The sequence below is a fragment of the Carex rostrata genome, chromosome 28, assembly GCF_964058835.1.
Source record: "Carex rostrata chromosome 28, lpCarRost1.2, whole genome shotgun sequence".
Lineage (NCBI taxonomy): Eukaryota > Viridiplantae > Streptophyta > Magnoliopsida > Poales > Cyperaceae > Carex > Carex rostrata.
In genome coordinates this window covers 723,095-737,670 of record NC_135945.1, presented here as the reverse complement: position 1 = coordinate 737,670, position 14,576 = coordinate 723,095, and the positions used below count along the sequence as shown (strand labels likewise).

General features: G+C 32.9%; 1 pseudogene; it reads left to right on the top strand.

The window, feature by feature from the left end:
• The first annotated feature begins 8,728 nt into the window (after window positions 1-8,728).
• LOC144545467 (BTB/POZ and MATH domain-containing protein 2 pseudogene) lies at window positions 8,729-9,863 on the top strand (annotated as a pseudogene).
• Window positions 9,864-14,576: the final 4,713 nt, after the last annotated feature.

Below are 14,576 nucleotides of genomic sequence, written 5' to 3'. Positions count from 1 at the left end.
TGCCATTAAAAGCATCTTGTGAATTTTCAGACAAGTTAAAAGTCAGGAGTGTATCTGATTTAGATCGAAGAACCCAATAACTCGCCATAATTCAGAGGATATGGACTCGGCCTGCCTTAGGCTTTAAGATTTGTATATGATTTTAGAATGATTAGATCTACTTTATATTTTACTAAAACAATTTGACGCTACAATTTATACAGATCACAGATGAACATCAGAACATGTACCTGGTTAAAAATTTATTTGTTTGGGGTCGCATTAGGTAACTTTTTTTTTTTTGGAAAATTTCCCGTAGGCCGTATTGGGTAACTTTCCAACAAGAAAACTTACAGTTATGTTATGAGAAGAATTTTCCAAAATAAGTTGCTAAATAAACTATCTCATTTTTTCATAAGTTTTTTTGTAAAGAGAAGGTTTCATCCCCAGTTTCCATGCATTTTCCAATTTTTTCCCAAACGTTCCGGACGCTGTCTCAGCTGTTGCCAAATTTAATAGGGGTGCAAACGGATCGGATATGGATCGGATAGTGGTAAAATCATATTCGTATCCGTTTTTATTTTCCGGATACGGATACGAATATGGATCGGATATTAACTGGATACGGATACGGATATCTACTTTTTATAATAGTAAATTTTTTCATAATATATATTAAACTATGTAGTATATATCTACGATTCGGATATGGATAATTAAAATTTAAAACTATATCCGTATCCGTATCCGTACGGATGTTCGGATATCGGATATCGGATATCCGTATCAAATTTTCAGATACTGATTCGGATACGGTCGGATAATATCCGATCCGTTTGCACCCCTAAAATTTAAGGTTTAGGTGAATTTAAAATTCTTTAAAATTAAAAGTTAGTAAAAGAAGGGAATAAAAATCTAAATAAAAGATAGAAAATCAATGAAAAAAAATGTTTGATGAATTTTGGCGGAGCCAACCCTCCATGCCCCCAAAAGACACCCCCTCCAGTAAGCCAAAGGTCATCCTTTCCTGGTCAAACAAAGTAATATAATAAGAGCATTGAGAAACAAAGCAATTAATGTATACATATATACAAACATTTCTTTCTCTCTCTAATGGCATGCTTCACATGAAATCATCCGTTACAAAAGATGATATGTTTTTTATATTATCTTGAATTTCATGTATATCTCTAAAAAAAATTTGAAATTCCGCATTTCCTCCTCTAAATTTCATAAAATCATATTTAACCTTCTAAATTCAATAACTCACAGAAAGTCGTTGAGCTACTCCTCTCTTCACGTCATCTCAGTTTTCACCTCTCCACAGACAGTTTTTAAAAAAATATATATATATATTGAGGGAGGGGGTTTAACAAGGATAAAATGGGTAATTTTTAAATTTAAAATGAATTGTAATAGAAAAGTCAATAAGTTGGGTAAATTTGTGATTTTTGAAATTTAGATGGGTAAATATGATATTATGAATTTTAGAGGGGGGAATAACGTAATTTCGATGTTTCTGAGGGGTATCATGAAATTCCCCCTAAACAATATATAGCAATTTAATATAACACAATGTGATGAAATTTTAGCTATTATTTTGTAATTTGTAGAGTCTAATTAAATATTCAACAGATATAACATTATTAAATGAAATAAGTTGGTATTGATAATTAAATATTTTGGATAACATTGACAACCAATTCATTGATTATTAAAACAAATTATTCTCCATAATTTAGGTAGGTTGTGTATTTAATTCAATTTAAAAAAACATTGATCATCTATCAAGTGACTATCAATTTTTATACTAATTTTGAAAACATTGATCATCTATCAAGTGACTATCAAGTTACAACAATTTTTGAGTTACAACAAGTTACAACAATCATTTTCTACATTTTCAAAGTCCAAATCATCGATCCAAACCGTTCAACATGATCTCTACAATAAAATGTACTTGGAGACCAAATTTTACATTTTTTGAAATTTTTTTACTATTTATTAAGATGGGTACAAAATTCAATGGTCTGAATTTGACTAGTTTTTGTACCCATCTAAATAAATAGTAAATAAATTCCAAAAAATGTAAAATTTGGTCTCCAAGCACATTTTATTGTAGAGATCACATCTAATGGTTTGGATCGATGATTTGAACTTTGAAAATATAAAAAAATGGTTGTTGTAACTTGTTGTAACTCAAAAATTGTTGTAACTTGTTGTAAATAAGAGTAAATTAATAACAGTAAATTACTAAAAGCACATTTACATTTCATCTTATTTTGAGATTTAAACAATGATTAAAAATATGTCTTAAACTGAAATTTATAATGATGAAATAAAGGATATCAATTCGAAAACATATCTTACGATTACCTAACTTGATAAAGTAAAAGCGCTGTATAATGGTTAATTAATGGTTAATTATCTTGCTAATCTTTCGTATCATGATTGTCTATCTAATCTTCTTTATTTGTTTACTTCACACATGCATACTTAAAAATGTTATAAATTATTTTATTTTAAATTCAAAAACATATTTAATTTGGGAGCACATAACAGATGAGGTGCGTCTCTTGTAGTTTTCTTGAAAATATGAAATCGATTAGGATATATATTATATTTTTATATTATTTTGCATTGGTGACACAAAATGTTTTCCCATAAAAACAAATTCGGTACTACATTGTCATCTATTATAAAATATAACAGTTTAAATACACAGGACAAAAATTTGACTTAACTACTAAAATTGTAGAGTCCAAACATTCAACAAATAATAACAAAAGCTGAGAAAAGAGTTTTTCATAATTTTGAATAATAACGACAACCAACAATCAATATGAATGATCGTTTCAATAAAATGTTCTTCATAATTTAGATAAATTGTGTATAAAGTTCAATTCAATTTATTCAACAAGTGGCCAAAAAAAATATATTAATGAGTAGAAGGTTCTTAAATTACATAAAAATTAATGCACGGTTATCAAGGATAGAAGAGAGAGGGAGGGAGTTGTATGTTTCTGCAGTCTCCTCTCTCTGGGTTTCACTTCCTTAATAATCCTTATTTCCTTATTTACTGGGTCCAATGTGAATCCTATGGATAAAATGAAAAAATATCTAAACGAAGTTGAGAAAATCCTTCCGACAACAACCTTCACAATAAAACTTGAAATAGATAAACAGGTTGTATTTGATGATCTGGTATCACTAGCCCGTTCAGTTGTGGATTTCATGGGGGAGATTACAAATTCTTCTCAAAAGCAATTCCCCAGCTACCTGTTCTATCATTTTCGTGATCAATATATAGGAGATTATTGAAATTGGTTGCAGGAAAATCCATGAGACCTGCACATGTTGGGTAAAAGAAAGGGAAATATTGGAGCGTGAAAGGGAAATCCTCCCATCGACTTAAATATACTTCCTAAATTTCTTCTTACTAACGCTCCTTATGGTAATATCTATTCCAATGATGACGAATTGGGCAGATCACTGAATTTGGAGCAAAAAGTACTCCTCCTCATAAAAGCGTTTCCAGCTCTTGGTGAGCTCAAAGAATCTTCTGAAATGCTCAACTTCTTATTAGATGTAACCGATCAACTGCTCAAACCCATTTCAGGGATCTGTCATGAATGTGGGGAATGTTATGCAGCTATTCTCCTTGTAGGGAGTCACCTATCGTTCAAACGATCCCACATTGACCAATGGAAAAGGGTAAAAGAGGATATCAGTCACACCACATGTAATCGTTCTTTTGTTTGTGTGAAAAAGGCCGATCTTGTTAGAATCATATTTAACTACTGCATGCATTGATGATTTACCTGAATTTCTTCAAAGTTGCTTCCTTTATTTAGCATGTTACCCCATAGGTTATGAGATTCCTGCTACCTCGCTAACTAAGATATGGATTGCTGAAGGATTTGTTACACCGGAGAACGGAGAAACTCGAGAGGAAACTGCACAAAAGTACCTGGAGCAATTTGTTCAAAGGTATTATTATTTTTTTTTAAAAACAAATATTGGAATTTAGTCTTATATTTATAGGTGCCTATTTTTTCCAAAGTTTTTCCTTTGGGGCATAAATGAGATCACATTTAGTAATAGAATAACTGTCACTTCAAACATTACATCATAATTTATTGAAGTCCTCAATTAATAAAGCTGAATTTTGTTTGTTTTACTACAAATTATAGAGTAAAAAATTTTCCGAGGTCTACTTGATGATCAATTGAAGTACTTTTTTTTGTTGTTGTTAAGTAAACTCAGAATTAAGGTGTGTTGAAAATTAAATGAATTGTTGATATAGACGAGATGAGTTATAATATTGTTTTTACTAAAGGAGGAGTACAAATGAAATGGTTGTAATAATTTATTTTCTTTCCCGTATAGAGTTTATATTTTTCACTTATTTTGTTAGAGTTTATAACATATATCTAGAATATATATATATATATATATATATATATATTTTTTTTTAAAATAAGGCTTTAGGTCCGTTTCATTGCAGAAACTTTAGGTTACAAAAGAGTTTGATATCTTGAATATTCTTACATAAGATTACAAGGTAGCTTTAAAATATTCATAAGCTTACAAGATATTTCTAGAATGTTCTTACATAGGTTTAGTGTATTCTGGATTTGTACATTTCTATGCATCTCCTAAATAAACAAACTAGTATAATGTAGAGTAATCTAGTGAATTGAAGGAATTAGTATAGAAGTGGGCTTTGGGCTTCGACTACAAGAATTTGATTTAGAACCGTGAATAAATAAAAAGACTAATGACGGTTCACTATTTGGGTTTCGATTCAGTTTTATATTCATTTCTTCAAATTGACTTATCTTTATTTCTTCTAGATAAAAAGGTCTTCTTTGTTCATCTACAAATTTTGTTCTTTTATATGTAATTGATGTTTATTTATTTTCCTTGTTGTTTGCAGGTCGTTGATTTGGGTCTCCATGAGATTATACTCAGGCGCAATCAAATATTGCCGAGTACCTGGTTTTATTCATGAACTTGTCATCGAAAAAGCCAGTCCTAAGTTTTTGGTTGTCAATCCAGATGAGGAAAATATGGAATCCCACATTAACCGTATAGCAATCCATCATGATGACAATAATCAATACACCTAATACACGACCGATTAGTGTTTGGATAAAAACGGTTTCTGTCATCCCATTTTGAGGACTCACAGAAATACGTCAGATAGTACCATAGTCTCTTTTACGTACGTACGAAGTTCAAACATATCTTTTGTTTCCTTTATTAAGGAATCTATATTTTTTTTTTTGTGCTAGTCAGAGCACTTCTAGGTTGGTGAATCATAATCCTAGCGTTTGGGTATGCTATATATCCGACTAGTAATTGTTCCTCCGGCCAGGATTTTGATAGAGATGTACTAGGAAGTGCCGTGTACCTGAGAGTTTTGGGATTGAAAAACTCCGCAATCCAAGAACAACTTTATCTAAATTGTATCACCTACAATATCTGAACTTGAGGGGTAGTAACATACGTGCGCTTCCTAAAAATATAGGGAACATTAAAGTTCTTCAGACCCTAGATTTTTGAGATACAAGTGTAGAAACCCTACCTGAATCTCTTTGGAACATCTCAACACTTCGTTATGTTCATGTCAATTCTAGGCCCACCCCCTACCGCAAATTTATCAAACCTACAAATCCTAAAAACTGTTGTGGTTCCGGAGTCATGGCTACAAACCTTTCCGCACTCTCTGATCAACCTTCGAAAATTAGCGCTTTCCGCACTCTCTGAGTCAAGTGGTTAATCTCCTTTCGATAACAATTATAGGTGACATCGTACCAGCAGAGTTTGTCGATACGAGGGCATTTCCAAACCTCGATACGGTGAAGTCAATTAAATTCGAGGGAAAGTGGAATTACTGGAAACTTCCCATAGATAATGTTAAATTTTCACCAAATCTTGTAAAACTCACCCTAACAAAATCAGGTTTGAAGGAAGACCCCATGCCTAGTCTAGAAAGACTACAAGCTTTGAAATATCTAAGCATAAAAGATGGGGCATACATGGGGAAGAAAATGGTTTTGCTCCGCATGCAAATGAGTTTCCACAGTTGCAATTTTTAGAACTTTCCGAATTAGAGAACTTGGAGATTTGAAAGGCGAAACCAATGCTTATATCACAGCTTACCAGACTGCATGTTATTAACTGCTGCAAACTCAAGAACCTTCCTGATCAAGAGCATGTTACTGATGAAGATATAGTTAATTGAAATGCAGCTTTCACTCTCTTCTTTTATCTTAGTTTATCTTCCTTTTTTTTTTCTTTTTTTCTTTTTTTTTTGTTGATTTGTGTACGTTGTTCTTTATGTTCCTATTTTAGTGTATGTTGTGATTTATGTATCATTATGTTAATTATAACGTATTTTGGGATTACCTTTGAGTAAGTTAAGTGGTACCAATGTAATTGGTATTTCCATTAAATACAACGGTATATTTACTCTTTTATTTATTTTTATTTACGCATGTTGTGTTTTAATTCTAGAAATGGTCATGATTAATAATTAGCATAGTAAAAAAATTCACAAATAGTTCATAAATAATAGTTTATGATTTACTAGTTTTAAGCACGTTTTGATACAGACAAACAAATTAAACGAGCTCCGGAGTCATCCTTAAACTTTTCACATAAGGTTGGGTTCCTATTTAAAATATTTAATATTTCAATGTATTTATGCAATTTATTTTCAGATCACAAATTAAATTGTTGCTATGCTCGTGCTGGAACAAATAATTTGCTCACTGACGGAGCGCTCTCATAGTCTCGCTCCATTAATTTGGGGAACTTTTTTTATTTTTCGTAATTAAAAAAAAAATTATTTTAGTTGATTACTTTTTCTTCACAGAAAACATAAGCACTGACTCATAGACTCTGTTCTTCCTGTGGTGCATCATTTTTCATTTCAAGAGTTACAGATCACACGCCCATACTTTGTACAATCGTTTTAAAAATTATATTAATACCTTAAAAAAAAGGAAAACAGGACGACCGAACGAAGAATTTGGTCTACCCATGGGTACTTAATCTTTGGTCCAATCCCTCTGATTTTGGATGTTCTGTTATCTAGTGTATGCAGTGAGGTAAGGAGGGAATCTATATCCTTCCCATTACCGTAAAGAGGAATCTTTTACAATTACCATAATATCAGTCCAGATTAAGCCTCAGCCGTAATAATTAATGGTCCAAATTATGCATCAGCCGGTGCCTATTCGGGATGGTACAGTTTGTGCTTTGAGATTTCTTCAAAGTGAAAAGAACGGTCCGGATCAACTGATTGTAAAATATTCCTTTTTGCGGTACTAGGGAGGATCTGAATCAAATCTATATGATATGGTACCTAGGGATGAATAAAAAGTAAATTCGGTAATTACTTTTTTGTAAAAAGAAAAATTATCAATCTCTTTTATTCATCCCTTTTTATGTAATAGAAATTCATATCATAGTTAAATACAATGACAATATTAAATTTTGCATAATCATGTTTTTGGTGAATTGACTGAATACTGATGTAATTGCTCTTTATGAGATAATTCAAATTTTTTCTACATATTTTTTTTTTTTTTGTTCTCTCATACTTTGTTAAAATCTCTAATGCTATAAAATCTTTTGCATGCTTCATATGTAGGAGCATTATTGGTGTGGTAATAAGGTAACAACTTTTGGAGGATTCTATCATTAATTAGTTAGGTGGGAGTTATAAGTGTGTTTTAAATTTAGTCAAAAAGGGTGGTTATATTCGATCTTTTATGTTGTGTTTTGTGACTCACTATGAAGTTAGTATTTTGAAAAAATAAAAAGTAGTTGAAGTAGTATTAATTGTTAGGTAAATTTAGAGGAATAGATATGGCTATATAAGAGCACAAACTCATTTTGTAAGGAAAAAATTGAATGAATACAATTTTTCTATCATATGAGTTGAGTTTATCTCCTCTTGTCCTCTGTTGAGTTGAGTTTTGCTTCTCTTGAGTGATGTTTCGTTGAACTAACTAGTCTTCTTGTGAATCTTTATGGCCGGACCGTGTCAATTTCCTTGGGTTTTCTTGTTTTCTTTAATGGAGGTGAGAGTTATTATATGTCCCCCCAAAAGTAGTGAGAGAATTTTTTTTTTACTGGGTTAATTAATCAAATCAATTTTTTTTTACATCACGTGTTTCAGTTTATGATGAAAAAATGACATAGCTATGATAACAAGCAACTTTGTGGTGAATTATTTGGTGCTTTGCAACTATTTTATTCGTGAAGAACTTGCCACTTAAACAGTTGGGACATAAAAATTAGGCTTATGTTGAGTCACATAAATTGTTATTAAAAAAAATTTGCTGGCACACGCACATTCTATATAAAGAAATAATCAATAAAGTAGAATGTTTGAAAAAATTGAATTTAACAAGTAATTCTACCCAATTAATGCATTTTTCCTTTTCCAGATACAATTGGGAAAATAAAGCTTTAAATGATATAAACAATTAATTGTGACGGTCAAATTTCAATGATTTGTTGCCCTTCTCCATACTAACACATCTACTGCAATTTAATTAATTTGCACCCACTGGCTGTCTCAATTTCCTAGGTGATTTTGAGGGGGCAATGTAAATGATTCTGTGAATTAAAATCCTATATAACAATGGAATGATCCTCGTGCGTACAGAATTACAATCTTTATTCTCTAAACCAAAATTTATATACACTCTCAAGGTGAATATATACTCAAATGGGTTTATCAGCTCAAGCGAACAGTCATGAAAACCAGGAGACAGCCTCAGCATTTCGGACAGAAACCATAACTGGATCACATTTGTTTAAGATTTATGGATATTCCCTGACTAAAGGGATTGGCATAGGTAAAAGTATCAACTCTGATGTCTTTACTGTTGGGGCATATAATTGGATAATTGAATTCTTTCCTGATGGATACGCCGAGTATGAGAAAGATTTTATATGCATTTTCCTTCGACTTGAAAGTCAAGCCACTGATGTGAAGGCAGCAATAACTTTAACCATACTTCAACAAAATGGTACCCCCTCTAACTGGTGCTTTGCAACCACAGTTTTGACTTGGCATTATAAAAGTTACCGCAGTGGTAAAAGTCAATTTGCAAAGAGAACTGAATTTGAGGCATCAGAACATCTGAAAGATGATTCGTTGACAGTGAAGTGTATTGTTAATGTTATTAAAGGAACTAAGCTTGAGCACCCCTATGGCGTGGTTGTTCCGCCATCGAATTTGAATCAAAATTTGGTTAACCTACTAGATAGCGGAAATGGGGCAGACATTACATTTGTAGTGAAGGGTGAAGAATTTAAGGCTCATCGGTGGATGCTTGCAGCGAGATCAGCTGTTTTCAAGGCTGAGCTTTTCGGTGGCATGAAAGAGAAATGGACAAACACTGTAATAGTTGAAGATATTGAAGCACCAGTTTTCAAATCCATGCTATACTTTATTTATTCTGATTTACTGCCTGATTTTGAGGGGACTAGTGATGATGATGATGAAAAGCATGATCGGAGGTTGATGGCTCAACATTTGCTCGTAGCCGCAGATAGGTATGTATAATTTTTTTTCTCTTTCCACTTTTGTTTTAATAATATTAATATATACAAACAAATACGTGATATATAGGTATCAGTTGGAGAGGTTGAGGTTGATGTGTGAAGATTTACTGTGCAAGAATCTTGGTGCGACCAACGTTGAGATTACATTAATTCTTGCCGAACAACACAATTGCAGTCAGCTTAAAACAGAGTGTCTCAAATTTCTGAGCACTGCTGAGAATTTCAAAGCTATGGCGAAGACTGATGGATTTCACAATTTGATGAAGATTTGTCCATCATTGAAGGATATCTAAGTTGATTATTTTAAAAAATTATTATCCTTGTTAAAGAATTGTCGATCAGGCTTTTTTTTGGGGTGTTAATTATGGCTTTTAATTCGTCAATGTTTATGGAATTTTTAATAGCTGATTTTCATGAATATTCTCTGTAATATTATCAATCATTTGATGATTTTATACTATTAAATTATTAATATATATATAACCCGCCTTAACTTAATTTTGTAGTGAAAAATCACACGAACATAGGGTTCACTCAGAATATTTTATGAATAAGGACAGTAATGAACTTTAATGCATGTTACTTCGGTGATACATTAATACTACTAATCTTAACTAAGCAAATCCTGGATATAAAATATATATATTGGTCTTAAAAGGAAACAATATACAAATTAAATTAAAGTTTGAACTTACATTATTTTTTAAAAGAAGACACCAAAAATTGTAATATTTGCGAAAAATGTTTGAGAGGATATACAACCTAGCTAGGTGCACGGAGGTTTCTGTTCATGGGCACAGGACGAATTGGCTGCCGTCCCGCTTTGCGTAAACAAAACAAGACAAAGGAATATATGCAACGAAGGAGGAAATTACGCTTCTGTCCTCTATAACCAGGCAGTTTCTTCTCTTCTAAATGAGATGAGCACACAATTGACTGACATGAACTACTCTTTCCTCGACACGTCTACTGTTGTGATGCAATACATCCAACAACCATCTGCCTATGGTACAATCCAATTTAGTATTTTAGCACCTATTTTCTTTTTATCAGAAAAAAATAGTATTTTTTTTTTGTATAAAAGTAGGTATTATTCCACTGATTTCATTGAAATCAATCAAGTGCTCATAGGAACAGCTGATATCTGTCTCATTACATACTATTGAACAAAAGTACATATAAGAGATATAAGACTAATCTATTACATCACAAAAGTCTCACACAAATATGACATTCATTTTAGGAAAATTATAATTTGTAATATACTGGTACAGGTATGTAGTCAACTTAAGAAGTAAATGGCTAATTATTCTAGTTGTGAATACAAGGTCTTTAGATGGCATGCCAGGTACTGCTAAGGATATACATTAGTTCCATATCCTTAAAGGGCATTGATTACACATGTCCATATCCTCTGAGGTAACATAATATTTATGTTTAGATCTAGACCGTCCAATCCGAATCTAGACCAATCTATTCCGAGCCTCCGAGTTGAAATGCACGGGGGTTCCATTAATATTTGTGCAAATTCTGATCGGACATTTCGGATCTAAACATAAATATTTCTTTACCTTAGGTGATTTAAATTCTTGATTACATGACAAACTATGAATATTTTTTAGGGTATGGGTGTAGCTAGCATATGAAAGAAAAATAAGCCAGCAGGATAAACAAAAATAAATTAATTTTTGTTTGGAAACTGAGCAATATTTTAATTTTAATAAAGAAAAAACATTGTGGTGAATAGGTTATACAGAAGTGAAGTCGGCATGCTGTGGACTGGGAGACCTGAATGCAATGGTTGCATGCGTGCCGATTGCCAACTATTGTTCCAACAGAAGCAACCATTTGTTCTGGGACTTCTACCACCCAAGTGAGGCAACGGCCAGGATGGTTGTGAGTACTGCGTTCGACAGATCGGCACCGTTGGTTTACCCTCTGAGCATAAAACAGCTGGCATCTTAATTGCCACTGTATAACTATAATCTCCAACTCAAAAGTATCATTTTCATCGATATGCATATTTACCAATTTGGTTATAGGTTAATTTACAGAATTAGATTGATACATAATATTATGGCTTCTCAATTGTTTTTTATGATAAGTTATATCAACGGTTTAAGATATTATTGGAAATCTCATATAGATATATATAGTAATTGATCTTTGTCAAAAAGTTGACACCAAATAAATATAGATCAATCCATGGTTAATCAGCCTCTAAATTTTATTTCTTTAATTTTAGATATTCCTATCTTATTTTCCCCTTAAAATCGTAAATTTGATGTACAAATGTAACAATATTGCTTAAAACATTTACTAAATTTTTTTGGATTTTTTCCCAAACTTAATGGGCCCAGAGCCGATAGAAAAAAGCCTTAGGCGCAAACTGGGCGTGCAGTATAAAATTAATTAATTAATTAATTACAAAAGTTGTGGCAGACTTTGCATAATTCCAAAATTCCAAATCAATGCATAATCAGAATCCGACCTGAAAATGGAACAAGTAAACAACAAACTAGTAACAAAAATATAAGGGTCAATTTCTAGTATAGCCTTCAAAAGTTTCAAATTACATATTTTATTTTTTTAATTTATAAAATCATCTTTATCTGTTAAAACCCAAAAAATCATAAATTTAACTGATTTATTGTCATTTTTATTAAAAAAAACATTTTAAATTTTATAAGATCTATATTTTGTCCTTTATTAAAACAATAAAAAAATATGTGTAAGTTGTGTATGACAAATATTCAATCTAATTGGTGAGGACAAATCACTACAGCAGAAATACCCTTCTGCGACCGGCCAAATGGGTCGCAGATGGGTGAAGCGCCGGTCGCAAAAGGTGGGCGCTGGTCCCAGATGACCAAAATGGGTCGCAGATGACCCAGTCGCAGTTGCTCCGTCACTGATGACTGCCCTGCTGACGTCACCGGTCTCTGAAGGGTATGTTGCCGGTTGCAGATGACTCCTTCAACGACCGACTAAATCTGTCACGGATGCGACACGCTAACGTGGCTAGAGACCTATTAGAGACCGAATGGACGGTCACAGAAGTTTTTTTTTTTTTTTGATATTTTTTTATTATTTTTCTTTTCCCCAAGTGGTACGAAATGTACCAAACAAATATAACATTAAACACATTATGTTAACTTTCATTTCTCCCGCCCCAAGAATGTTTCATACATAGGCTAAAGTTGTTTTACAATACATACATAACTAGGCAGAAATAAGAAATTATAATAAAATTATACCATAATATCATAACAATATAAGAAATTAAATATAATTATAATACCATAATATCACAACAACATAAGAAATTATAATATAATTACACTATTGGCCTTCTTTTTCCTTTGTATATCAGCTTTGTATCTCGCAATCTACAATATATATTAGCACCAGTGAGTGATAAGCATAAATTATATACACATTTCATCTAGATTTTATCATAAAATAACCTCAAATATCTTGTATTTTTAATATAAAATGATCTAAATACACCTCGAATCAAGTTACTGCGGTTATTTAGCTTTTCGTTGCAGGAAATGATGGAAAATGGCGAAAATACCCTCCAGTGCGGATCAAATCACCCGTAGTGCGGGTTAGAGCAGCCGCACTGAATACTTAGCCGCATTTCCAACGTTCAAGCGCTGCGCAGGAAAAAGTCCGAGCCTAGTGCGGATGAACTTCCACCCGCAGTGCGGATGAGCCCAGCCGCACTCAATACTTAGCCGATTTCAGAACCTTCAGAAAACCAGAATCCACCCGCAGTGCGGGTCAGCCATCCGCACTGCCATCCGCATTCAACTGATTCACAGAAGATAAATAAGGAAATTTAGAGCCAATGCGGATGAAGACCACCCGCAATGCGGATCGGCCATCCGCACTGGAGCCGCAGAAAAGTCAAATTTACATGATTTCAACACAGTTTATATTTTTGGCACTTCATGGACGCGTTTTACAGCCAAATGTGAACAAGGCATCCTGGGAAACAATCCAAATATAGCACCCACTAACTCCACTTTCTAGGCTCTTAATTGGGCATGGTCTTTAGCTATAAAAGAGGGTGTTCATTCTCCATTCAAAAAGACATCTCTTCCTCTTTCATTCTCTCTCTATACACAATACTTAGCGATAAATTCTGGAGAAAAGGAAAGCTTTCAAGCAAGGAGAAGAAGGGTTTCCTGAGCAAGAAGTCGGCAAGATAGAGGTTTTTGATTTGTCAAAGGGTGTAATTACTTCCTTTATTTCATTTCTTCTTACTTTGCCAATTTTTGTAATGGATCTCTCCATGAGGGAGTAGTTCTCTCTCTAGGGGTTTAGGTCAATGCATGAACTTGTTTAATTGTATCTTATTCGGTTATTTGTCTTTGTTATGATTATTTTATGGGATTTGATGTTAATTTCTGTGATTTATCATTTGTGTTAATTACATAATTAGTACTTGAAATCACAGTAGTCCCGCTTTGGTATCTCTTTGTCAAAGGATCCAAAGAAGTTAGGACGAGAGGAGAGTACCAAATTATGAATGCAAATACCCTAGGTTTAGATTAGGATTGTAACCAATTTGTAATCCAAGCCGGAACTACATAAATTAAGGTTAGGAATTTGGTGAAGAACCTAACCGTGAAGGCAAACCCTAATTAGGACATCTCAAATCGAATCGGGTATTGGTATGAAAGACTTAATCGTGAAGTATCAATATTTGAGGAGAGGAGAGACTAACAAGAGCTTATGGTCTAAGTAGCTAGGGTGAAGGACCTAACCGTGAAGTCCGAACTACTTAGACACGTTATTAATTCACGAAAGTGACCCTTAATGACATATTAGGTTAGAAACCTCATCAAATCATACATGAACTTAAACAAATACCGAATAGATATAGTTAGCAAGGGAATGTAGACCAAAGACCCCTAGATCTCTAAATCTTGAAAACAAATCAATTCCTTTCTTTTTCATTCATTTACTCTTATTGTTTTAAAAACTCTCTATTCGGG